Source organism: Panulirus ornatus, chromosome 3 (genome assembly GCF_036320965.1).
Source record: "Panulirus ornatus isolate Po-2019 chromosome 3, ASM3632096v1, whole genome shotgun sequence".
Lineage (NCBI taxonomy): Eukaryota > Metazoa > Arthropoda > Malacostraca > Decapoda > Palinuridae > Panulirus > Panulirus ornatus.
In genome coordinates, this window is record NC_092226.1 from 26,462,002 (window position 1) to 26,489,054 (window position 27,053).

Here is a 27,053-nt window from a genome sequence, read left to right on the forward strand (position 1 = left end):
ACCTTTTTTCTTCTTTTTCTTGTAGCCGTTTAGTACAGCCAGTGTCGGTAAATTTATTTTTATTAATTACTGCAGCCTCTTCCCCTTCCCCCCACCCCCGGCCTTCGTAATTATTTTCTTAGATGTTTTTAAACCATTTTCAGGGACGGGCAGATTTGAATTAGACTGTCGTATAGAATTAGAATAAGACAGGTCTTGCAGAGTTCTCTGTTCGCTCTGAGAAAGTCTAGGGTAATTGACCATCTAATTTCACTGTCTCGGTGCAACAGTTTATGAATTGAATCGGTTTATGAGTAAGTATTTATAGGTATGTTTCTCCTCTTAATTATGTCATTATATATATCATTCTTTATGTCCATAAGTCATTCTTCACATATCTTTCCTTACATACTCTCCGTGTGGGTTCGTATGTTTGTGTCTCTGTTGGTGATCAAATATGTGGCAGTGGTCCAGAGCCGTGGGCATGTTGGCCGTCCTTTTGATCTGCGTAGGTCGGTCATGGTGGTTGGTGTGGACAGACGGTACGAGGCAGTGGCTGGGTTGTCTTTGTGTGTGGAGTGTAGTTACCTATTTATACTGTACTGGCAGGGTGTTCTACGCTCGTGTGGCCTCATCGCTTGAAGAAAATTTGTATTATACAACTTTTTAGATTTCGCATTCACTGTTTCATTACTCAAATTATTCCATTCATCCAGCACTCATATACTATTAAAGAACTTCTTTACATCTGTTCTGACAAGTTTGTAGCTCATTTCATGTTCCGGCCTCAGGCTTGGAAAGAAATATTCACTGGTGACGGTATGAGATTGGTGTGTGCTTACCTTTGTATGCTGAGTATATTATCGCTGACAGAGATTTTAAATCAGACAGTCCATTGATACTGAAGATTGTTGTCACACTGTACAGGATTACACTGAGGAATATTGTGTTGTATGTGGGTAGCGAGGAAGACACCAGAATCCGCGGGCAAGAAAATTAAAAGTAGTTGGAATTCTCTGCTCTAGTTTAGGAAATTACTGTAAACAGTACATTAAACACAGATGGACACCCAGTAGCAACCTGGTCTCGAGATAATGAAATCAGTGCTGAAGATGTCTGGATTGGTAAACAGACTGGAGACAGGACTGTTTCGTTGAATACCGTCCTTACGGATGAGGCTGGAGTAAGCAAGGCAGTCTCGTCTGGTGAAAACTGCCAACGAATCACCTCAGTCTTCCATTGGGCAGCCGATATTAACATGAAGGTTGGGATTTGTATTTTCAAAAATCCTCCGCGATAGAATTCGTTGCGTTCTGTGTAGTTCGTACGATTGTGTGTCGTATTTAACTTTTCTGTCTCTGCGTTTAACTTCCTCGTTCACTACATAATCATACATGATCACTCTTTTCCTTTGTTGTACCATACTGAATATGATCAGTATCCATGCTACTGTGGGTACAGATAAGCTTCAGTAATGATCATGGATCAGTCCCCCTCAACCTAGTGTGTCCGCTGGCATGCTGGCGTAGAAAATTTTCCGTTAACACACACTCAATGAACTTGTGTCTCCATGATTCTTTAATCTAAATTTCTTTTTTCTTCTTCACGTGAAATCACCTGTTATCACCACTTTCCCTTCACTGACAAATGCATGTTTTACTACTTCATGTACCATTCTGATTTTACCTTCGGTGTTTTCCATGTACGTTTGATCTTCATCGTTGAAATTCACAAGAATATTATATGATATCAGTATTACAGTGCACATCTTTCCTATGGTGTGTGTGTGTGTGTGTGTGTGTGTGTCTGTGTGTGTGTGTGTGTGTGTATGTGTTTGTCTGTGTGTGTGTGTGTGTGTGTGTGTGTGTGTGTCCAATTCAAGACAAGAAATATAAATCACTTGCCATCCTTCACAAATATGTCACCTGCTCCTTACAGTGCTATGCCTTACCTGCCTGGTTTTCCACCCTCACAAAGGCAAATATAACAAAGCTACAAACTTCGCGCAGCAGACCGCTCAAAACAATCGCTGGCAGCCTAGTAACCACAACATTCAGCACCCACACTGCGAAGCAAAAGCACTACCGATACAAGCATACCTCAGTATCCTTGGCACTAAGTTCTGTGCAGACAGCACTCGACCCCTTCCACCCCATGCCACTTAATAGCCACTTAAGTAGAAATAAAAAGTACAGCTTTGCTTCACACTTCAGCAGCTTATACACGCATATTTTCTACCCCCCCCCCCCCAAAAAAAAAAACATATTGACCCAAATATACACACACAGCAGTGACTTGGCAAGCACTAAAGAACCGCCTTTCCAATCCCGTTCCTAAACTCCACTCCACGAGACATACCATCATAAGAATTACACTCCTTTATACCTTTCGTGTACGTCTTGGACACCGACCATCATCACTTCAACATTGATAACACAGATTCACGTCATCACAAGACCTCTCGAGCCCAAGTTGCAACTTCTGTAGTGAAGTTGATGAATACTTAATCCTCAGCTGCCATGCGCTCATCTTAGAAAGACATACGCACAACATTACCACACCCAGTGAACGTGGCTGGCTTCCTGAGCGCTGTGGCCGCCCCAGTAGTTTTCATGAAAGCGTGAAATGCATTCGTGTGTGTGTTGCTGTACGGATTCAGCCATGACGTTCTGTTTATGGATCCGGCTTCTCTGAGAGAGTCGGTTTGTAGCGAGGTAGCGCCACACTGGTGTCCGCCGGTCAGGAGGTATTGACCGGCCGGGCCAGGCCAGGCCCATGCCAAGGATCTCTCAGGCCTAATAGTCCAGCGTGTCCTACCGTGCCTCACTCCCTGTCCTGCGCCCTATGTCCTCACAGTCTCCCATTTTATAGTCGGTCCATCATTATGTTCACACCTTTCATAATCGATTGTCCACACCTCCCATCACTGTCTACACCTTCCATCATCGTGTCCACACCTTCCATCTCAGTCTACACCTTCCACCAATGCCCACACCTTCCATTAGTGTGGCACATTCCATCAGTGTCAACACCTTCCATCAGTGGCCACACCTTCAACCAATACCCACACCATGCATAAGTGTGACGCTCTTTCAGTCAGTTTCCACATTCTCCATAGTGTCCACACCTTCCACTATTGTGTCTAGACCTTCCATCACAATATCCGTATCTTCCACCATCGTGTCCATACTTTCCATCAGTGTCCAAACCTTCCATCAGTCGACTAAGTTAATTATCTGTCCACCTGCCTGCCTGAAGAATCACAGTAACAAATTATGTATGGAAGTCAAGATGCACACAGTCGACCCACCTTCTCTTTGGTCTAGATCTGTGCTCTCTGTCTCATAGCTGTATTTGAGATTTGTCATGCAAGACCGTCCTTCCCTGAGTCTGTGTTCTCTCTCTTTGGTAGTTTCTTCGTTACAAGTGGTCATTATTTACTTTCTGACTAAATTTTCTAGTGTTTTACAGCCCTCATTCATCAGAGAGACAGATCTGTTGTTTATCGTCACTTCTTGTTCTCATTTCGTAGATAAGGTTGTGACGTTAGTCCTCTTCTACTCATTTGGCACCATACCTTCCTCCTGCGACGTATGGAATAATTTTGGCGGCTTGTCGAGCGTACATACATTCTTCAGGGACCATAAGCATTTTACGGGTCGAGACCCATTAGGAGTCTGCCTGTGTCTTTTCTATTTAAACGCTTTTCTAGACCTCCTCCGCATTTCATCACTAGTGTTAAGGCTGTTGTGGCTTCCACTGTGAAAACGCCTTTGAACTTGCCATTCGTCTCCTCATATCTGTAAATCATCCTTTATGATTCTTGTTCCTGTGTCCCTCAGCTTGAGTAACTGTTCTTTTACTGACAGTTTACATCTGATCAGGTTATGGAAACGTTTTGGGTTATATCCTTCCTTGTCGTCAATATTCTTTTCAAACATCCTCTGTTCCTCATTTCTTAACCTGCTATATTCAGTCCTTGCTCTGGTAGGTATTTCAAACGCAGTCTGGCCTACTGCCGCGTATATCTCCTCCACATTAAGCTATCTTTCATTTTGACTTGATGTATAGAACCATATCTCTCTCTTGATTTAGAGAATGTTTCTACTTCGTCACTGTAGATTTCACGAAACGTTCCATAACAGTAATGTATCATGCCTCGCCCACAACACTTTATATCCTGCTCTCGAAGAAATTGTTTTGGTATGTGTGGCTTCCACAATTATCTCCTCTTTCACCCTATTTTCCTCACTGATCTTCTGTGTGTGTGTGTGTGTGTGTGTGTGTGTGTGTGTGTGTTATTTGAAACCTTTACAGGGATTAGTATTGTCTTTATCATGCTCGTCCCTTCGGTCGATCTGTTCATGACAGTTTTTTTTTTTATATAGCAAAGTATATGTAAATAACCTGATAAAATTTGAAAGTTTGGAATAATTTACTATTTACGTTGGAGATATTGGAATATTTTAGATCAGGTTGCGTAAGAGACAATTACGATGGGACTTTATTGTTTATGTGGTTATAATACATATGATGAATAGTATCAACTGTAAGTGTTGGTAATTTTCATGTCCATAGACCAGTTTCTAGAAGACATGTTAGAACTGAGATCCTCAATTTTTTTTTTTTGAGGAACTTTCGAGTTTTGAAAATATGGTTATTTTTCTATGACGTAAACTTATGTATGTTTGGTTTGCCGTAACTACCATCCGTTCGTCACTAACCAAAATAACGTCTTTTTGTCAGAAATAAGAATGCATCTCAGAACCCCGATATAAAACTGATTTCTTCTTGGCAGTTCGTCATCTCACTAGAGATAAGCTGTGTTTCTAAGTGGAGTGGAAGCACCAACAAGGTGCAGCTGTAGACGGCGCTTGTGTGTTTCACAAAAAGTAAAAGTGTTGAATGACGTTGACATGTGGTGTTCGCTTCGAAACGCCCAAATTTGTTGCGGTCTTCGCTTGTCCACCTGGCAGTGCCGTCGTGGCTCAGGACCCACCGACGCTATTGTATCTTTTCTCAGAAATATAATGTTAATTCAGTTTTGTGTCTATGTTGGACATGAATATAAGGTTACGGAGCGACCTGGGCCGTTCCGTAAGTTGGAGTGGTGATGGTCCTCAGCGTTTCTCGCGCAAGAATTTGACCTCGTCTAAAAACCACCTTCAGAGGGCCAACTCTGTGTATCGTCACAAGTGAAGGCTTCTCCTGGCGACATGTAAACCTCAGAACCACAATAGGATCTTGGCGTCAGACACCAGTGCAAGTCATCAGTAATGGTTCCCCACGGTGGATAAGGGCCGTGGTTTTGCTGTAATGGTTTTTGCTGCAGCTGTTTCTGTCGTCACCCTTGTTTTTGCTGCTACTGTGATTGCCGCTGGTGCAGCTGCGGTGCCGCTGAATGGCCCCTGGCTCTGCATATTCTCTTGTTTCTGCTGCTCCTGTTGTTGCTGCCATCTTTGCTGCAGTTCTTACCATTGCTGCTTTCACTCGCTACTGCTTCCGTGTTTACAGCCACTCTTACTGCTGAACTTGTTACTGTTGCGTTGTCTGCCCTTTGTGTTATTTTGTAATACTGCTGCTGTACATTTCGTATTGTTGCTGCTAATTCTGTAAGTGTTGCTGCTTTTGTTCCCGTTGCTGTTGTTCTGTAACTGTTGCTAATGCTTATGTAACTGTTACTTCTGTTTATGCAACTGTTGCTGCCGCTTATGTTGTATACGTTGTTAACTGTTGCTGCTTCTGTTATTCTTTCATCTTGTCTCCCACGTTATTTTCTGCCATCGTATTTTCTTCTTTCTCCTCTCCTTCCCTCTCCCTTTTCATCCTCTGCTCTCCCCCAGGCTTTCTCCTCTAGCTAATATTAGTTTTAAGTCCAGGTTCAATATTCAGCTTCAAGTTTTCCCAATATTTGTTCTGTAATGGCAGAACGCTGTACAGTCATGAAAGCTGCCACTGTGATCACGCTTTGTGAGGTGGTGGGTCACGCAAGAGAAGGGGCTTACCTCCTGCATCGCTGAGTTGGACTGTATGAATGACACGCAAGCAGGGGTGGATGTGGAGTGCATGAGTTACATGCAGGCAGGGGTGGATGTGGAGTGCATGAGTTACACGCAAGCAGGGGTGGATGTGGAATGCATCAGTTACATGCAGGCAGGAGTGGATGTGGAGTGCATGAGTTACATGCAGGCAGGGGTGGATGTGGAGTGTATGAGTTACATGCAGGCAGGGGTGGATGTTAAGTGCATGAGTTACACGCTGGCAATGGTGGATGCGGAGTGCATGAGTTACATCCAGGCAGGGGTGGATGTGGATTGTATTATCGGACTTACTTGTGGTCTGTTGTACAATATCCATCCACATTTACCGTATGTCTATGCGAACCTGGATAATGCTTTCAGATGGGACAAGTTGTTAAAGAGCTGAACAGTTAAAGTAATTTCCCTAATTGTATATAGGCTAACGAGCTTCCTTATTTATTGAATGCTGTTTGCAATTCTTTTTTCTTAAGATGCCTCAAAGCCTACAACTGTTCGGAGAAAAACTATAACGTAAGACATACTTTGCATATTTTGCCGGTCAGGAAAATGTATTGCACACCCAATGGCCGGGGTCGACGTCCTGGCCCACCCACTAGTTAAGGCCAGGATTCCATCGGTCATGAGACCGTGGAGTTTCCGTGATCCCGCATGTGCGGCGAAATACTGTGTAAAATCCGCCTGGCAGCTCTGTGCATACGTGATGGAAACACGCGGAGCCTGTGCTGCAACGCTTGATATTGACGCGTTAGGTATCATGATTATTGCAACGAATCACTTTGCTGCAGAATTATAATTTATATCAGATAAAGAAACGACAAAAGACATCACCGGTGGTGAGTTTCTAGTTTACCGATGAGACGATACTAACAAGGATCATACCACAACATGGCGAAGGAGTTGGACTTTCGCAGGAATGAAGTTTCAAGTGCACTGGCGTCGTCGTATAGGCAAGAGTGGTCTCTGACCTCCACCGTCCTTCCTCCCCTTCATCTGTTGAGCATCACTGCGAACCTTGCTGACCCCACTGACACGAGATATGCCATGTGAGCAGCTCATTTAAAGACCACTCGTTCGTTACAATCTTCATGAATATGACTGGAAACCGGATACGTTTAGTGAACACATTGTTCGCTTCATGGAGCGATCGAAATCAGCACATCCGCGTCATCAAGGTAATACATATAATCGCATTTGTTGAGGTATAATCACATCCTCTTTCTAAACCGAGACATTGTTGATTAGGCCAGTAGTTGCGTGTCTTCGTACACACACACACACACGACCCGGGACCACTGGAATCCTGACGGTCCGTGAGCCAGGGAGGTTGGCTGGTGATGGGATGTGGTATCACTAGGGCCATATGCTTGGCTCACTTGTGGATGAAGGAGTGTTATGTGGTAGCCCTGCCATACAGGGTTGATCAGCTTACTTGGATAGTCTTATTGTTTCCCAAGCTGGCCCGCCAAGTGTGGCGAATGAAGCTGGCTACGTCGACCATCAGCCAGGCGCTGATTTCGTGTATTTTTCACACACACAACAGATGACTTTAGAACACTACCTATGGAAGGATATGATGATGTGGTTCTTCGTGCATGACTAGACGGTATGTGCTTGTAAAAAAAAAAAAAAAGGTCAGTAAGTTATCAACATAATAGAATAAACATTTAACGTTTTAAGTCATGTTTATGTAAACCTCAACATTCCCTCCATCACTCCAGAAATTCACATTTTACTTTTCTTTCAACAAGTTAAACTGTTCCAAGTAAATATTACCGGCTCTAATTCACAGGTAAATATTTATCCATGTATTGTTAACACTAGGTTGTGACGGAACATACTATTGAACTGTAACTCGTATATAAGAACATGGTAAATGTATATTGCTATTTATTTTTACATGAGTATGATACTGACTATAACACAGCCGTCAAGCTGTGCAACGTAAAGCCTTTGTGGAGAACTATATTTTTGTTGTCAATTTATAAAACGCTTAAAAACCTTTTAACAAGATCAAAATTATATTCGCAACACTGTTCTTTCATTTCCCGTTACCCAATAGATCACTTTGATTTGTTCTCTTTTTTTTTTTCAACATTGATTGAAAAAGTGACTTCCACTTTGTAGAATATAATGTGCTGAATAGTATGGTCGTGTGGGAGCGAGAGAGAACCATGGCCATCGTGGAGTGCTCGGGGATGTAGCAAGGGTGGCTTCTGAAATCAAGTCTCGTTTGACGTGGGCCAGCATGCGTCTTGTTGTGACGTGGGCCAGCATGCGTCTTGTTGTGACGTGGGCCAGCATGCGTCTTGTTGTGACGTGGGCCAGCATGCGTCTTGTTGTGACGTGGGCCAGCATGCGTCTTGTTGTGACGTGGGCCAGCATGCGTCTTGTTGTGACGTGGGCCAGCATGCGTCTTGTTGTGACGTGGGCCAGCATGCGTCTTGTTGTGACGTGGGCCAGCATGCGTCTTGTTGTGACGTGGGCCAGCATGCTTCTTGTTGTGACGTAGGCCAGCATGCGTCTTGTTGTGACGTGGGCCAGCATACGTCTTGTTGTGACGTGGGCCAGCGTGCTTCTTGTTGTGACGTGGGCCAGCATGCGTCTTGTTGTGACGTGGGCCAGCATGCGTCTTGTTGTGACGTGGGCCAGCATGCGTCTTGTTGTGACGTGGGCCAGCATGCGTCTTGTTGTGACGTGGGCCAGCATGCTTCTTGTTGTGACGTGGGCCAGCATGCTTCTTGTTGTGACGTGGGCCAGCATGCGTCTTGTTGTGACGTGGGCCAGCATACGTCTTGTTGTGACGTGGGCCAGCGTGCTTCTTGTTGTGACGTGGGCCAGCATGCGTCTTGTTGTGACGTGGGCCAGCATGCGTCTTGTTGTGACGTGGGCCAGCATGCGTCTTGTTTTGACGTGGGCCAGCATGCGTCTTGTTGTGACGTGGGCCAGCATGCGTCTTGTTGTGAATGATTTCTGCAGGTGTTATGTGCATGCAATTTCCATGTTTTTTTTCTTCTGAATTTCTTGATGTACTTTTACGTACGGTTGAATAACAGTTTTTTATATTATGATTATCTTTTATCATATCTTGATGATTTCTTCATTAAATCAGACTTGAGAACAGCATTGTAGGAACAGTTTTTACGTTTTCAATTGTTTTATAGTCTTACAAAAATGAATTTATTTGTTTTCGTCTTATTGATAATCGTTTTCTTAAAACTTGTTGTTCGTACCTTAAATATGACAGTCAATAAATAACAAGATTTGTCTCAACCCCTGAACACGACGATGTGACCTGAACACGAGGACACGACCCTTAAACATGACTGTATGACCTCTGAACACGACGTTATGACCCTTGAACTTGACCGAATGACATCTGAACACGACGGTATGACCCTTGAACATGACTGTATGACTTCTGAACATGAGAGAATGACCTCTGAACACGATGATATGACCCTCTGAACACGACGGTGTGGCCTCTGAACACGTCAGTATGACCCTTGAACACGACGGTTTAACCTCTGAACACTGCGATATAACCGCAGAACAGTATGACCTTTGAACACAACGTTATGTACCTTGGACACGACAGCTTGACTCTTGAACATGACGTTATCTACCTGGAACATGACGTATGACCCATGAACACAACGGTATCTACCTTGAACATGACATACAGCCCTTGAATACCGATTTTTGCTAAGAAAATGACATATGACCCATAAACACGACTATATTTACCTTGAACACGAAGGTATCTACCTTGAAAATACGTATGACCCATGAACACTACGATATCTACCTTGACCTATGACGGTATATACCTGGAAAATGACGTATGACCCTTGAACACGACGATATCTACCTTGACCATGACGGTATCTACCTGGAAAATGACGTATGACCCTTGAACACTACGATATCTACCTTGACCATGACGGTATCTACCTGGAAAATGACGTATGACCCTTGAACACGACGATATCTACCTTGAACATGACTTGTAACCCTTGAACATGAGGGTGTCTATTTTGAACATGACTGTGCATCTCTTGGGCATGATGGTGTCACTTTCCCCATATCTAAATGTTTCATACCTGAATTCAGTGTCTATATTGGCAGCTATTTTGATGGATAATTTCGTAGACCATGGTTTTAGTTTGAGTACTGGAACGTTGCATATGTATTGCTCGTATAAGTCATCATTGTTACGTGGTTTCGGTGCATTATACATGACAGCTGGAGACTGAGTGTGAACGAATGTGGCCTTTGTTGTCTTTCCTAGCGCTACCTCGCACACATGAGGGGGGAGGGGGTTGTTATTCCATGTGTGGCGAGGTGGCGATGGGAATAAATAAAGGCAGACAGTATGAATTGTGTACATGTGTATATATGTATATGTCTGTGTGTGTATATATATGTGTACATTGAGATGTATAGGGATGTATATTTGCGTGTGTGGACGTGTATGTGTATACATGTGTATGTGGGTGGGTTGGGCCATTCTTTCGTCTGTTTCCTTGCGCTACCTCGCTAACGCGGGAGACAGCGACAAAGCAAAATAAATAAATAAATAATATATATAATGTATGTGTGTCTGTTTGTCTGTCTTCATGCACGCCTCAGAAACACAGGAATCTTAGCATTGTATATGAATATGTATTACTTTTCATTCGAACATTTGTGTTTATTGGTTCACATCCCACGCAGACCTTCTTAGGCCCGTCGTTCTCATGTCTCTCTCTTTCCTCCTGCAGGTGAGTGAGGTAGTGAAGACCAGTGAGGTGCGCAGCACGGGTGCCGTCCCAGGTGTGGGCAGGTAAGTGCCCAGCAGTCTGGGGGTGGCGGTATGAAGCACAGGTGCCTCAGTAATGTTCACGGCCAGGAGGGGATGGTGTCCATGTTCCGCACTTGTATTGCATGGACAGAGCTGGGAAATATTATATGCTTCTTGATTGACAGTTTCTCTCTCTCTCTCTCTCTCTCTCTCTCTCTCTCTCTCTCTCTCTCTCTCTCTCTCTCTCTCTCTCTCTCTCTCTCTCTCTCTCTCACACACACACACACACACACACACGCACCGGGCACTACCCTCCCGGATAGCAGGAAGGTTCGTGAGGACGACACATAGTCAGTCAGCACTTCAGCGTCTGTCAAGTTTCATTCCTTTGGCCCAGTTTGCTTTCTTTTGTTTTTCCCTAACCCACATGCGGGCTACTCGCTGTCACTCCACGAGTACATAATCTTTTCTTCTCCCACATACCTCTTGACAACACATAGCTTACACGACTCGTTCTTCGTAACCCTTGATTTTCGTGTGGTGGGCCCTACGCGCTAACCCTTCCCTTCGGCAAAATTTTACTCGTGTAAGGCGCATGTGATATACATGTTATCACACGTGAGGTAAGTATTGTGTGTGTGTGTGTGTGTGTGTGTGTGTGTGTGTGTGTGTGTAGTGATTATGAGGTGAGAGGCATAACGCAAGGGTTGGAGACACGCAGCCTGAGTGGGCCAAGCTTGGTGCAAGTGCCACACTGGCTTGACGACCTGCCCTCCCTGCCCCATCACTCTCCCGTCAGCCACTCCAGCTCATCCTGGCCTCGCAATATTTAACAGAAGTTTTAAAGCTGTAAAGGTTGGCGGCGATAGTGAGGCGACCTTGATGACAATACTGCCCAAATGTTGGTTATTTTGTGCAGGGAAGTAGAGTTATGTATGGTAGTTGAATGCTATTGTTTGATATCAGTTGATCGCTCATCTTGTAAGACGAAGATATACCAGATGGCAGCCTGTCCTCAACACAGTCTTGCACTGGAGACAACATTGATCCTGTGCCAGATTTCCGGGTCACATAAGCTCCTGGAGGACTTGTTAGGGTGTCCAGAATCATGAGCCACATGGCCAGGGTACTTACGGGTGTCTAAGATGTGTGAGAATGACCTATCCATGTGAATATGACGATTGTACGATAATGTCCCAGTTATGTAAAGGTAACTAAGTCATGGTAGCATATTCAGGGAATGAGTCTACTCAGGGGGTTAGAGTATGTGCAGGTCATGTCATGTCATACGCGGATGGTCCAGTGCTGTCAGATGAGGAAGAGCGGTGTCAAGGTGTAGGGGAGGACCTTGGCGTGGTAGAGCTACTGCTGGCTGGTAAGACTCTGCTCAGCTCTCTGCCTCGTCCGTCATAGGTGGGAGGAGGGAGAGGACCAGTGAAGGGAAAATGGGGAGTGTGATGTTGGTGAAGAGGTGGAAAGTGAATGGCCAGGATGTGCCACAGGGGACGAAAGGCGTGTCCCAAGTACAACAGTTGATGATAAAAGATGTGAGGCCGATTTGTACGTGAACAAGTCAAGTGAGCACAAGTACCTGGGGAGTAGGAATGTAAGTAATGTATAACAAAGAAAAGATGAGACGGAGAAATGTGTGGCGTCCGGGGGAAACGACTCGTGTGACGGTATTGCTGGAAATTCTGTGGGGTGAAGGGTTCTCGGAAAGCCACCCTCCAGGGTAGGAGTCGAGTGGTGATGCTGGTAAACAGAAACATGACCAGGAGAATAAGTATATCTTTGACGTGTTACTTTCCCTGTTGTGATTAGTAGATGTAGAGTAGGTACAGGAAGGGCGGGGGGATCCTTGGTGTTATGTCTCAGTCAGAAGTGTTATGAAGAATTAGGGACGGCTTAAGGGATTCTTTGGACTATCTCCAGGAGTTTGCCGTAAAGGAGGGGATTTGAAAGGAATTTCTGGGGTTATCACCAAGTAGCTACTGAACCGTAATGGGAATAAGAATTGTATTGGGATTAATGGAAATGTGTTAGTGGTCGCTGTTGTAAAATAAGGCGGCAAGGTCTGTTATGCACTATATGGATATATTTCATTTCTTATCAGTTGTAAAGGAATTAGAAAATGGAAATAAGTTGAGATTATTAGTGTTCTCTCGCTAACTACCAGGTGTGAGAGAAACGAGAACTGTCTGAGGTTTCTTGAAGTTTTTTTTTTTTAAAGAACAGCCTTTTGTAGGGACTTCATTAATTCCCTGAGAAGTTCCTCTGCTGGTGTGAGGGATGTAAGCAGTGTGTGTACATGTGTCTGGGAGTTTGATGATGGAGTCATTAAGATGAGGAAAATATTGTTGTGTGTGCAGTCTTGCCGTACCCCAGCTGCTGCCGTATGCTGACGGGGAGGTGTGTCAGGGGTTGTGTAGGTAATCCTAGGGTTGGTTCCCTCAGTGAGTGTTATCACGAGAGGAGGTCGTCACAACCAGGACTGGCTCATGAGGTGGTGAGGTCTGGTGAAGACCTTCTGGGAAGTTCGGTGACACCCTGGAGCTGCTCCTTGGGAAGCAGCCGGCGTATTCCAGGTAGTGATGTCTGGTTAAGACCTTCTAGGAACCTCGATTTACAGCTGACAGGCGGCTCAATAACCGTCCTGCTTACCTTGGCATTGTGCTGCAATATTTTCCTGGAAAAAATGAAAGTTCAGGAGGTATTCCAGGACAATATCGTCTTTTCTTCGTAGTTCTTTTGTTGGAATCTGTTATTTTTCATTGTTTATTTTTTATCATATTGACATTTTTTTGTTGTCAGCATATTCGTTCCTGTTTACCGAAGATAGTCCTTTCAACATAGTGCTTATGTTCCGTGAATTCAAATAAACCTGATGCATTAGCTGAATATTTGATTGTCAGCTGGAAAACAAAGCTGTGTTATTGTGGCCTTCCACCTGCTCTAACCTCTTGTCAGTCATCCCTTTTCGTCCATCGTGGTGTTGCTTCTTTCTCTTTTTTTCCTCAGGTATTATTTTGGACACTTTTCGTGAGGTGTGGGCTAGTGTCCTAGTCCCCGAATTTCATACCTGTGGCATGCGACTTGGTGCTTCTTCCTGTAGTTTCTGTGTGGAGGCTGGGTACACGAGGATTGGCCGTTGTGGTGACTTCCTGTTTCCTGATTCATTAAAGTTGTAGGATCGTGTTTCTCTCATCATTTCCTGTTTCTATAACCTTTCTGTAACACCTCCATCGTCTGGGTTACACAGGATCTGCACAGCAGCGTCCTGGAGGTGTGACAGCGTCCCCTTATCCTAACTCGGCCGTGTCTTAATTTAGGCCAGTGTGTGTGTGACTCGGCTCGCACCTCAGTTGGTGGGAGTGGCGACCTCCATATAAGGCCATCAGTGTCGTCGTGCTTGACCCCACCTTGCTCCTCATATATCTGTGACCCGTCACCCTCACTACCTCTTCTTGCATATTTCATACCTCCTCTACCACCCCCTTGCCTCCTGTTGCCAGCTCTCACCTTTGCTGCATTATGTAAGTCACACTCTTGTAACTGGGAACGTTTTCTCTGTCTCATATGTTCCCCTACAATATTCCTAATTACCCCTCTGTATTAAGACCTTACCTCTCTCTCCTCTTCTCTCTGGTGCCGTTCGACATATTTCATCTTCCTTTCTCACGGAAAGACAAGATTTAATGACATTTTCACGGACACGCCACGACGAACGGCAAACTATTTCCGGCTTCATTCAAGACAGATGTATGGCTCGTTATTAGCCAGAGTGATACAAAAATACGTGAGGCAGGCTGAGTCACGTACCCGTCAGGCGGAGAAGCAGCCATAGAGTCGTCTGTAGTGCGAAGCTCATAGATCTAAGTTGAAGTTAAATTCTTTCCCATGTTATTACGAGTGAAAGCGATCGTGTCGTGTCAGGTTTCTTCTGCTCAAGTGTGAACTCCCTCGCGAGGGAAACCTTGAATACGCGGTGAAAACATCAAGTATTGGGCGGTCAAGGGCACTGTGAGGGTCGATGGTGGAGACGAAGGAGTGCCGGGAACCGACTAATGAGAGGTTGTGGTGTCAGGTGTGGTACCAAGGAGCCATTCATCTCGGTGGTGAATGGGTTTGTGGTAGAGCGAGGAGAGCTGCCAGTCGGAGCTCAGGTTCCATTCTCCAAGTGTGAGGTAGACGGGTTGTGGCTCTCACGGTGCCCGGCCTTGTGAAGTGCGGCCGCCTCACAGATTACTCTGGGTAATTATTTTCAACTGGGCTGCGTCTTATGAGTAGCAGCCCTCATTATGTTCCCTTAAGTTCTGGACTCATCCGTATTCAGCGAAGGGTCTGTTACTTTCCTGAATTGGCTGGAAAGCTAACTTCTTCACATTATGTAACTGCATAAGTATCAACAATAACATAACTCGATTTTAATATTATATATTTTTGGTTAGAGAGTCGTAGGGGAGTGTTGTAGGTTGTGAGCACTTCACAGATAGTCGTGTAGGTTGTGACCACTTCAGTACACCCACCTGTCTCAACATTCTTGAGGGGGCTGGTGGTGGCCTCCGCCAGTAATGAGGGGCGGAGCTTATGAATATAGATATTCCAGGAAGCGCCAAGGTCATCATTTTAAATCCGATATGGTGCAGTGGCTGCATGTTCCTGACTGTAGATAATCTGAGCGTCCAGGATGGAGGGACCTCTGCCGGTGGGAGGGCAGCAAAAGGAAATAATGACAAGGTGGTTGTTGAGGTGATGGTCCCAGGTGGCCGCTCGGACCCTGCCCCTGGCCAAGGTAATGATCTACCTCCAGGATTAGCCGGCCAGTGGATATTTTGGGAGCTCAGTCCTTACCATTGCTGCACCTAGATGAGTGGGGAGCCAGCTCTGAAAGGGGAAGGTTGTTAGTTATGGTAGTTAATGCGTGCCATAATCATCGTGAGGTGAGGGCACAGAGCTGGATCCATGTATACAGTATGTTGCTTTCGTCCGGATACCATCATTGCGTTTCTGGCGGCTGGATCTTTTGGTCCTCATTCTGTATCCACTCCTCACACTCGCTTCATTTGGTATGCCTCTACTTCTTTACTCAGGTATACATTCTTTTGGTTGCCTTAACCTTTTTCTCTGCAAATTGGACTTATTTTCATTCAGTCCGAAATATGTTTGATAATACCTTGACGGTGGAGAACAACACCCAACACTCCATGACTTAACGCTCGCTGTTGTCTCTGGAACAGAAGAAATGTGGGCAATAATACCGGAACTACAGAGATGTGGGCAGCAATACCACAACACTAGAGGTGTGGGGAGTAATACAGGAGCACTAGAAATGTAGACAGTGATACCGGAACATTAGAGGTGTGGGTAGGAATTCCGGAATAAAGTGGGGGAGGTGTCCCCTCCGATGGATAGATTATCTCAGTGGAAGGGAACAAGGGACACACGTCAGAGGGAACTTTCTCCAGCTGGGTGGAGGTCACCAGTGGAGTGCCGCAGGATGAGGTTTTTGGACCATTGACCAGGTATTGTTCTTGATCTAAGTGAATTGACTTGGCTGCCTGAAAATGATCACACATGATGCAAAGGCCATGCAGGGAACTGAGAAGCGAGCAGGATCGCATATACTTACAAGGGCACCAAGGCTAACCTCAGAGTGGGTCTGGAACATGGATGATAACATTCAATTCGTAACATGCGTTTGGCTGCTGCTTCCCACAAAATCTGTGTGGAGTCGGGCCACTCGAGGATTGGCTGTTATGATGCCTCCTCCTTCCCTTGAACAGTGAACAGTTCTTTAGGAGATATAAGGATAGAGCAACCAAAGGACGTCACATTAAACTGAGAAAGAAACTTGTTGGAAAAGATGTAAAGAAATATTTTTACAGTTAAGAGTGGTGGATGACTGAAGTGATTGAGGACATGGTCAGTGCAGACAGGAAACATGAAATTTAGAAGTTTTTTGATAAATGTGTACAGTAGTTGGGTGCCCACGAGTGTAAAACTCTCTCCACACAGTACAAATGGGTAATTACACACTCGTATATTTGAACCATTATATAAGTAGATATTCTACAAAATCAATTAACATATTACGAGTAACACACAGGCTTTTGTATTCAGCTGATATGTTGAACAATATACATGGTTATGTCGGCAGTATGAGTTTGTGCCACAGCTCACACACATTGTCTGTGATGACGAAGTTGTGGGGAGTCGTTTTATGGTCTACAGTGTATACAGTGTTCACGTTCACTGTAACACTGACTCGCCTAAAGAGACTAACATTGAAACACCGAACTACCTTTATCATTCCAAATTGCGGGTGTGTGGTAAATTGGCGTGTTGTTAAATAATTTGTGAATTTATGGACAGAGTTAATGACTTTTCCATAAATAGCTATCGTCAGTGATAAATTATATTATCTGATTGTAGCGTGGACTGGTGTTATGGTAATAGCACGGTAAATTACGCTGGGACAGAATTTTTCTTTGAGTCGCGTGTCAGTGAGCCATTCCATCAGTCTCGTGAATAAAGCAAGACGTCTGGTGTGTCTGGCGGTCACTGGCTCCGGTGTAAAGAGGCTCGTCCAACACCAACCACCTGCCTCACTTCTCTCCTCCCCGGCAAGGAAACCTTCGATAAGGTTACTTTTCCTTTATCCTTTCTTGTAGTATAATTTAAGTATGATTTAAGTATTGTTAGCGAGTAATGAAGGACCAAAGAAATTAGCAGCCAATGGTAGATTTCTTAACAATCACTGACACTAGCATAGTCGACAGACTCCCGAAAGTTCGCCTGCAGTAAGTTCGCTGGATTCTTCGATTATGTCATTCCTTTCAGATCTCGGGACCTGACCATGTACACTGCATCTACCTTATTGTTTCCCTATATCTAGACTTCTTACCAAACAGTATTCATAGTACATACATAAGCTGCCTTTCTGGTGTTTTTCGGCCTTTGAGCGAGAGATCATGTAAGTAAATCACGAAGGGGTTCAGGTATTTTTTATGGTTCGTGAGAGTGGCGTGAGGTACGTTAAGCAAAGGTTTCTCTGAAGGTCATGAAGGCAGGTGGAATGTAATGAGGCATTGAAGAGTAGGCGGCTGGTGTATTATTAACGAATGGCGAAAAGTTTTGTTGGGTATATATTTTTTTTTCATTTATCTGTACCCTAGCTTGCACTGTAAACTGTAACCTACTCTCGCCTGGAAACAGTACACCATAGTTATCCTCGTAAACTGTACCCAACTCTTGCTTGTAAACTGTACCATAGCTCTCCTTGTAATCTGTACCTTACTCTCGCTTGTAAACAGTACCTTCGCTCTCCTTGTTAACTGTACCATTGCTCTCCTTGTGAGCTGTACCCTACTTTCGATTGGAAACTATCACAGCTTTCCTTGTAAACTGTACCCTTTAGACTGTATTCTAAGCAATAGATTGGCCTAGATTTGCACGTAAACTGTATCCTACCTTTGCTTGTTCTTGTACCATATCTTTGCATATGAAATGTACCCTAGTTTTCCTTGTAAACTGTACCCTAGCTTTACCTGTGACCTGTGCCCTGTCTTTACTTGTGATCTGTAACCTGGGTTTCCTTGTGATCTGCACTCTGGCTTATCTTACAGATGGTACACTTGCTTTGGCTTTGAACAGTACGTTAGCTTTACTTGTGACCCTCACCCGAGCTTTACCTGTAAAAGATACCCTGGCTTTTCTTGTAACTTGTACCTTCGCTTTGTAAACTATACATTAGCTTTGCTAGCAAGTTGTCCTTTAGTTTTGCTTAGAAACTGCATTCTAGTTTTAGTAAACTGTACCATAGCTTTACTTGTAAACATTGCTCTTTGCTTTTCTTGTCTGCTTTATCTTAGCTTTGCTTGGAAAATAATGTATCTCTGCTTTTAAACGATACCTTAGTTATGCCTGTAGATTACTTTAGCTTTCTTGTAAACTATACTAAAGCTTTCCTGTAAACTTTAATTATGCTTTGCCTGTAAACTTGAGTTATAATTTGTCTGTAGACTATGCTCCAGCTTTGTTTGTAAGAAGTACACCAGCTGCCCTTGTAAACTGAACACTAGCTTTGTTCTCTACATGTCATGGTTTGCTTGTAACCTGGCTTTCCTTTTAAGATAATAGTTCTCCGTGTAAACGGTACCCTAGCTTTGCATGTAAACTGTACTCAGCTTGCTTGTAAGCTACTCAAGCTTTACTTGTAAACTTTACCTTATCGCTGACCATAAACTGCTTAAAGTACTCTATCTTCGCCTGTAATCTGTATCCTAGCTTTATGTAAACTATTCAAGCTTAGCATGTCCTGTAAACTTTAGTTAAGATCTTCTTGTAAATGTACCCTAGTTTGCTTGTAAGCTGTTCCTTAGCTTTGCATGTATGTGTAAACTGTACCTTAGCTTTGCATGTAATCTACTCAAGATTTGCTTATAAACTTTATCCTAGCTTTGCTTTAATGTGTGGCCTTGGGTTGCATGTAAACTGCTCAAACTGTATCATATTTGCTTGTAGAGTATCTTCTTGCTTTGCTTGTAGACTGTATTTGGCTTTGCATTTAAATTATACTCAAGCGTTGCTTGTAAACTGTACTCAGGTTTCAGACTGTTTCCTGTCTTTTTATGAAAGCTGTATTCATGCTTTGCTTGTAAACTGTGCCGTATCTTTGCCTGTGAATTGCTTCTCAGTTTTGCTTGTCCCTTGTCCTTTCACTTTTCTCGTCAAGCGTCCCGTAGTTTTTCCTGTAAACTGTACTTGTATTTGCTTATAAGGTGCTTGGTGTTGATGACATAGCTTAATGAAGGCGTAGCATGGAGGATCTTGTCTTGTTTATACGGTGTTGCAGTCGTCTGTCCTGGCATCTTGTGGAGCAAATGACCAACCTTTTGTACGCTGTTTAAATGCAGCGTAAACAGTACCGCAAGAATGAGTTGGTGTGTCTACTATTGCACAAGTACTGGCCGCACTTTAAGCTGGGGTTAATCTTTACTGAAGTCAGCATGCGTTTAAGGAGGACACCATGTGTACAGCTATCCCAGACGTCACCACCGTGTTTATTATGATTTATTCTATGTACTGGACGGGTATGGACGTGACCTGTGGTGCCCTAGGTGTGGTGTGTGCTGCCCTGAGCTGGGGAGACGCAGCTCTGGCCAGGGTGAGCACGCGGCCTTCATGCACACACACACACACACACACACACACACACACACACACACACACACACACACACACACACACACTTGCCCCTACACGGTGACCTACCAGGAACGTCCTGGGTGACGCAAGACATTGATTCATATGGTGTGGCTGATGGCTGGGTCTGGGTCCCGTGGTGGGTGCAGCAAGAGGGAATTATTATTTACTGACCTCAAGATCAAAATAAAGTTTGGAGTCACGAATAAGGAAATCCAAGTGTTGGCGAGGATGAAGAATGATTAGATTTGACAGACCAGAATATACCGAGCCACATACCCCGACACGTATTACTAGACATTCCTTAAATATTTGAACGTTACCACCAGCCAGAACTGTCATGTGTGGCTTGATGGGATGGCAGCAATGGAGGGGTGGTCCCACCTCACCAGTCCTGGCCGTGACCCGAGCACATCTCTGGGTCAAGAACTGACCATTATCCTCCTCCTCACTCAACGCCTGGTTAATGTCGCACTCTAATGTGAGGCCAAACCTGGAGGCCATTAGTGGCATTGAAGAAGCTGTTGTTCAGCGGGACAGGTAGACCCCGGTAAACTCCGAGACATCTGGGCGTAGACCCTGAACTGATTCTTTGTGTCATTCTGCTGTCATTTAATTAGATGCACTTGCGCTTCACGAATACAAATACGACTCTGTGGTGGTTTGAATTGTCGATAGTGAAGATGACGATAGAAATTCCTGAAAATGACGATAGTTTCTACAATAGATAGAAATTCCTGAAGGCACACACAACACACACACACACACACACACACACACACACACACACACACACACACACACACACACACACACACACACTCCTAGTTAAGAGACGGGTCATCACGAGTATGAAACGTCCTCTTCGTAAAACACACATAGTAATCACATGGGAGGTAATTAGGCTGATTAGGAAACAAAAACACAGGGTGGACTTCAGGACCTTATTCATCAGAAGTGATAAACCAAGGAAAGAGAAGGAGATAAGCAACGAACACAGCCTGAACGCAAATAATGACGGGGGCCACCAAATGAGGCACAAGGACGGAAGAAACCCGTCACTACAGCTGGGAAGGCAGGACGTACCCAACTGAAAGTTATGTATACGTAATACTGGAGTAGTGGTAAATGGTAAAGCTGGAATTCAAGGATCTAATAAGGAAAAATGTACCTCATGTTGTTGGGTTTGTGGAGACAGAGCTTGTTAAAGAGGTACTATCTCACCTGTTCTGACCAGCAAGGAGGCAAAGAGAAGACAAAGGAGGAGGAGGACTGGCCTTCATGTTAAGAGATAACCTTAAGTTTCAGTAAATACTGTGGGGTAGAGGGGCCATACAGACGGTCCATCATGGTAACACTGGCGTAACATAAAACCCTCCAAAGAACTTGAACAAACCCGTCGTATTAGCAATGATGGTAGTAAAGGAAAAGTCAGGGTGATACGTGTGGCAGTAAAACACGCACTTCTAAGAAGTTATTAAGTACTAATAATGGAGGATTTCAATTATGAAGAGACAGACATGGGGGAATGTGTATTTTCGTGCTGACAGAGGTATGCAGACACAAGTTCTTATTGTTGTTGTTCTTGGTTAGAGGTAAGAGCATTCGCCCCAGATGATATATTGGAAGATTAGGAACACGAATGAAAGAAGAATCTGAATGATTAGAAAATATAATAAAAGGGAAGTTGAAAGCAGGTTGGCCGTCTACCTTGTGGAGACAATGTTAACTGACGATGAATGGGTTTGGACATGATGAAAATGTCTTGCATCATCATGTTATTGAGCACAGTAGGATGAGAGGGACTGATACAGTGTCATTAGTGGAACTTATCTTCACAGATGGTAGGATGGATGTTGAGGGTATCGTATATGACACTCCTGTTAGAAAACAGTGTCCCTGTGTTGCTCGAGTTTCATTATGTTGTAAATGAGAAAAAAGTTCGACAGAGATGGGCTTCACGAGTGTGGATCTCCCTCCCCTTACAACACATGGAGGTGCATGTGTATATGAGTTGATTAAGTATATCCATTATAGTCTGCATGTCATGGAGCCTTAAAGAAAAATGATAATGTAGCAATGAAATGCGGATGGTATGTGTACACTTGTATACTGGCTGGTCGGAATATATCCAGCAGGGTTTACTGGCACTTCTCCACATTGATGGCAGATATGCTAAACAGGGAACACCAGATTCCTGTTGCATGCCTCATAGGCCTTGAACCTCCAAACTTTGACGTCATCTTTCGTAAAATGTGTCTCCCAGCTGCCTCCGTTTTCCTCTGGTTTGCTTACTGCTTTCCTGACTCAGGAAACCTCGTAACTTTCTTAGACTTTCTAAATCTCTGTCACGAGGCTGACCTCGGGCTGAGGTCCTCTTCCTAGATTTCAGCGCACGCCTTAGGGAGTGGTTGAAATTCTCCCGCACGTATGATGAGGAAGTTTAGATACTCACTTATGCTTCAGACCGTCACGATAACCCTCTCAACGCTTCACCTGTTTTCCTTCTTCAGTCGTTCACAATGCAGCTCCTCAACCTCATTGCGATTGGTTCAACTGATCACACTTTTGTAAATGGCTCTTAATTAACTGGACCTTCTGCGACTCCCATAACCGCCACTATTAGCACCTCAGTAGGGTTCATTGGACCAACATGAATATTCCTTTTTGTCTCTCCAGTTGCTATGTAAACTCAAAAAGGAATTTTCATGTTAGTCAAGTCAGCCTCTCCACGGGTGATTCCCCTGTGTATGGCAGAAGTTGTTGTTTTGGATGTATAAGAATAAATAAACTCTTTGTTCAAGCATATCTCTTCATCAGCTCCAGATTCAACCACTCCTGTTTTAAAGCCATTCGGCCTTGGGACATAGGATATCAGTCCCTGAAAAACTCTCTGCTTGATATTTTTTTATGGTGCTCATGATGGAAAGTCTTCCTCTATCCAAAGGAAATATGGCAACCTCTCCTCTTCTGACAAACTATTTCTAACAGCTTAAGACTTACTACCTTTCCATTGCTCTTCCGTTCCAACGACACTGTCGCTGCTTCTCATAATGACAAAGCAAGTCTTTGTGGCTCTCCTTTATCATTCAGATTCTGCGTTGAGAGACTTTTGATATCCCTCATCCTATGCATCTCCATATAATGTCTGTAGATTAAAAAGCACTTCCCCGTCTCAACGCAAGCAAGTACTTGGTAGACGAGATGGCATTCCTTCTCACTTTCAACGAATGTCCTCCTGAACTTGGGCACTTGTTTGCTCGTCTGTTGTTCGTGACTGGAACCTTCAACGTAAGAAAGTTGGGGTTGGTGTGTGTGATGGGTGGGTGAGAGTGTCTCGTGACACTGTACCTGTGTCATTCACTGACCACACCCGCCTCATGTGACAGGTTTAACCCTTCGAGCACGACGATACAATGTGCCCGTCGTTTGGGGTATAATCCTTTAGTCACCTCAGAGGGTGGACCATCATACTCTAGGGTCGTACCATCGTTCTCAAAGGTCGTATAGTCGTGTTCAAGGGTCGAAATTGGTATTCAGTGTCGTACCGTCGTGATGAAGAATCGCAGGATTGTGGTTCACGGTTTACAGACGGGTTCAGTGGTTCGAAGCACGGGGTCCTGACTCCTGACAGCCAGTGCCATGCCAGCCGCCTGGCACACGAGGGGCTGGGTCCTGCCTCTGGTGCTCTTTTATACTAGTTTCTCATACATTTTAGGCAATAGACCATTTTTAAACCTTATTTACCGTTTTGGTCCTTCAAACGTCTGAAATAGAGAAAATAAAAGAAAATAGACATTATATTTAACTGCAGCACAATACATTTGCTTTGCAAAACAGAGTCACATAGGCATTTGACAGCCTAGCCGTGGTGGGAATGCAGTGATGGAATAAAATCTTGTGCAAGGTAGCCAGTGGAATATTGATGACTTTTTTTCCGCACACTAGCCATGCGTAATCTGAAACAGATGCAAACGAAACCCCTTTCAAACCGAGAAAAGTATTGATAGAAAAAGCACAAATTTTTCTAAGATCAGTATGAAAAAACTTGTCAGAGTTTTCATATGTTGTGGGACCAACTGCAATAGTATGAATGGTAAAACGAGACTCCTTGCAACTAAACAGAGCGTCACATTTCATCTTTAAAGGCGTTGTAAATTGACGATATATATCTTTTCACAATTTTTCTTATATACAAAGCATTAAGTTGCTTTGTCAATGCTCTGACATCTAAATGACACGTAATTTTTGGTGAAAACACTCGACCAATAAGTTCCAAATGGGTTAGGTCTTGGAGGCTGGGAGCAGGGTGCGTCGTCTGCATGTTTGGTGGACTGTTTAGTGATTTCGCCTCACTGAAACATTTAGAACCAATAATATTTTGTCATGAAGTCTCTCTCTACCAGAGATGACTATATATATATTGTAGCCGTTGTTTGTTGTTTCTTTACTGTTGTCATGTGTGTTTCTGTGTGATGACCAAATGTTATTGCAGGTAGTTATCGTACTGGAACACAAAGTCCCCTGTTTGTTGTTATTTGGTGTTTCAGGGATTATTAAATTGATTTGTAAGCTAATGTTCGTTTTAGAATATAGGATAGGATGTATAGTTTAAGTTCACCGCCATTCGTTGCAATTGCCATGAGTCGTATTCACGTGAGACTAAATTGAATTGTGACGATACGTTGGGATCGGAGCAAGCCTTGCCATACTAGGACTGAGTTGTGAGAATCTAAAGTTTTCAGAAAAATGTCAACTTATTTGGGTATAGTTATCCAGTTGTATACACGTGGTAGTGAACTTATCAGATTCACTTTTTGTACAATTAGTGAAAACATGCATGTGAGGTATAATTGTCTTAATACGTAATATAGAAAACTGACGTGTTATAGCTCTGCGAAAGGCGTGGAACAGTATGTGGTTAGGTTAAATGTTACTGTATTTCATTGTGATGATCCTTTTCATCCCATCGTGTCTGATCATTTTTTTTTATTTAGAAGCATCAATGCCTCTTAATTTGAGGTAAGTACTGTGGAATATAAGCCTGTTACCTCAAAAATCTCGTTATTGAGAGTTCGGCGCTAAAATGAATACGCGTCAGGAATGTCGCCATAACTGGTTTTTTTTTGTTTTGTTAATAGGAGTGATTGAAATTGAATTTTGAGTTGTTGATAACGTTGGCGGTAATGGGAATATTTGCTGCATAGTGCAATTGTTGTGATATTTCGTGGTACCTACACATTTCTGAAGTATGTCAGAAGGAGAAATTTTGTCAGGGACGCCGTGAAAAATATAAACACCGCAGCCATATCTTCGTTTAGAGAGTTTTAGTGTTGAGCCCGTAAGGTTCAACTCAAGTCTTGCAGCGGGACACAAGAAGCTCTTGGTCGAATATCTGTTGTATAACGAACCATCACAGGTAACCAAGTTGCTATCGAGTAGACATAAGAGGATTCGCGCCGTTTTGATGAGTGTTGAAGGTAACATGCACCCAGGAGTGATCCTCAAGGACTTGGGTGCAACTCGTTGTCGCCATGATTAACGATTGAATGGAGAATCAAGATGATTGTCCAAGGGGGAATTCAGTTTGATATTATTTGTCGTTGTTCAACGTATTTCATTGCCACACACACTCCACAACTTCGTTAGGTTTAGTGGGTTATTTATTAAACCAGAAATTGCCCTGAATCAGTCTGTCTTATCGACGTGGAAAGAAAGTTGTGGTGGCCATTGGTTTGTGATTAGTTTTTACGACGGTGTAGAGGCTAACTACCGACTTAGCATCAGCATTGGTGGAATTAAAGTCTTGTAAATGATTCACCTCACCTCGAGAAACCACATATATTGTTCGAAATAACTTTACAATGTAGCGAATTTGTACTTTCTTTTTTTTTATACAGATAATGATTACAGTTTAGTAGCCGTCAAATTTGGCACATCAGATGAAAGTTTATTTTACATCTTTTAGATAAAAAAGAAAAAAGATCGTACGCCTGGCAGTGACATTTTGTGTCAGTCCCTACACTAGTGCTGTGGGCCTGTCCGCCATAGGGCCCATTTGCTTTGTGTGATCCCCAAGACAAATGATGTCGTCTCCTAAGCCTAAGGTCGCCCACTCTGAGGATCGCTGCTATATACCTTCACACGGGTAAAGAGGTGCATACGTCCAGAGAAGAGTTTTTTGTTTTAAAGAAGAGAAATGTTAAGGTATGTGCATGATATTATTAGTTACGTTGGTTAATGTTGTAGTGTATATTTATCGCAGATTATTTAGAGTTCGTTTAAAATACGTTTAAGTACCCAATCAGTATTAACGAATAGGTAAATGTTAGTACATAGGATGAGGCTTGTGGTCAGGCACTGCCCATACGGCGCAGGTGTGTCGGAGTCGATGTTTTGCGTGTCAAATTCATGTTATGATTGAGCGTGGGTGACTCACGGCCTTGGCTTGGCCATGACATTGGCGTGGACCAAATGTCGTGACGGTGAAGCCATTGTGTGCTTAATTCGACGTTTGTGCCAGGGATAAACGCTTTGGTGGCTAGGGTTTAATGCAGCAAATGCGAGTTGATATTGTTTGATGTAGTACGTATACTAGGTAATGACTGGGGTTCATGACGTAGTTGATGTGAAGGTTGTTATGGACAGAACAAATAAACGTAGTTCTTGGAATAACGTTATGATGCTTGTCACGGACATAGTACAAATGAAGGTAAGGTGAAAATAGTGATGAATATAAAACAAGTAAAGGTAATTATTGTTTTGCATAACTGATAGTAATTGAGTTACCACGAATTTAAGGTAACCACTCGTGTCACGTGAAAGTAGTTATTGTCGATGCTCAAGTGAACTTTGTTATGACGACGGGTTAGAGCAGTTACTGATGTAGGACGATTGAAGGTTGTTGTTGAAGTGCAGCTCAGATTGTTATTGGTTAATTGACGACGCAAGTGAATTTTGGGTATTGTTATTGGTTAATTGATGACCTAAGGGAAGTTGGGTATTGATACAGTGTAAGTGAATAGGTGCTGATATAGCTGACATGCAAG

At 43.6% G+C, this 27,053-nt stretch overlaps 1 protein-coding gene across 25 annotated transcripts in view; it reads left to right on the forward strand.

Annotated features, from left to right (window-relative positions):
• enc (R3H domain containing protein encore) overlaps positions 1 to 27,053 on the forward strand; it is a 944,198-nt gene that overhangs the window by 157,777 nt on the left and 759,368 nt on the right. For 2 of the 25 annotated variants that reach the window (XM_071685692.1, XM_071685772.1), the window contains exon 4: positions 10,781 to 10,842. The exons of the other annotated variants lie outside the window; for them this stretch is intronic. The gene's annotated coding sequence lies outside the window, so the exon portion shown is untranslated. The remainder of the gene's footprint in view (positions 1 to 10,780; positions 10,843 to 27,053) is intronic. 25 annotated transcript variants of the gene reach the window in all.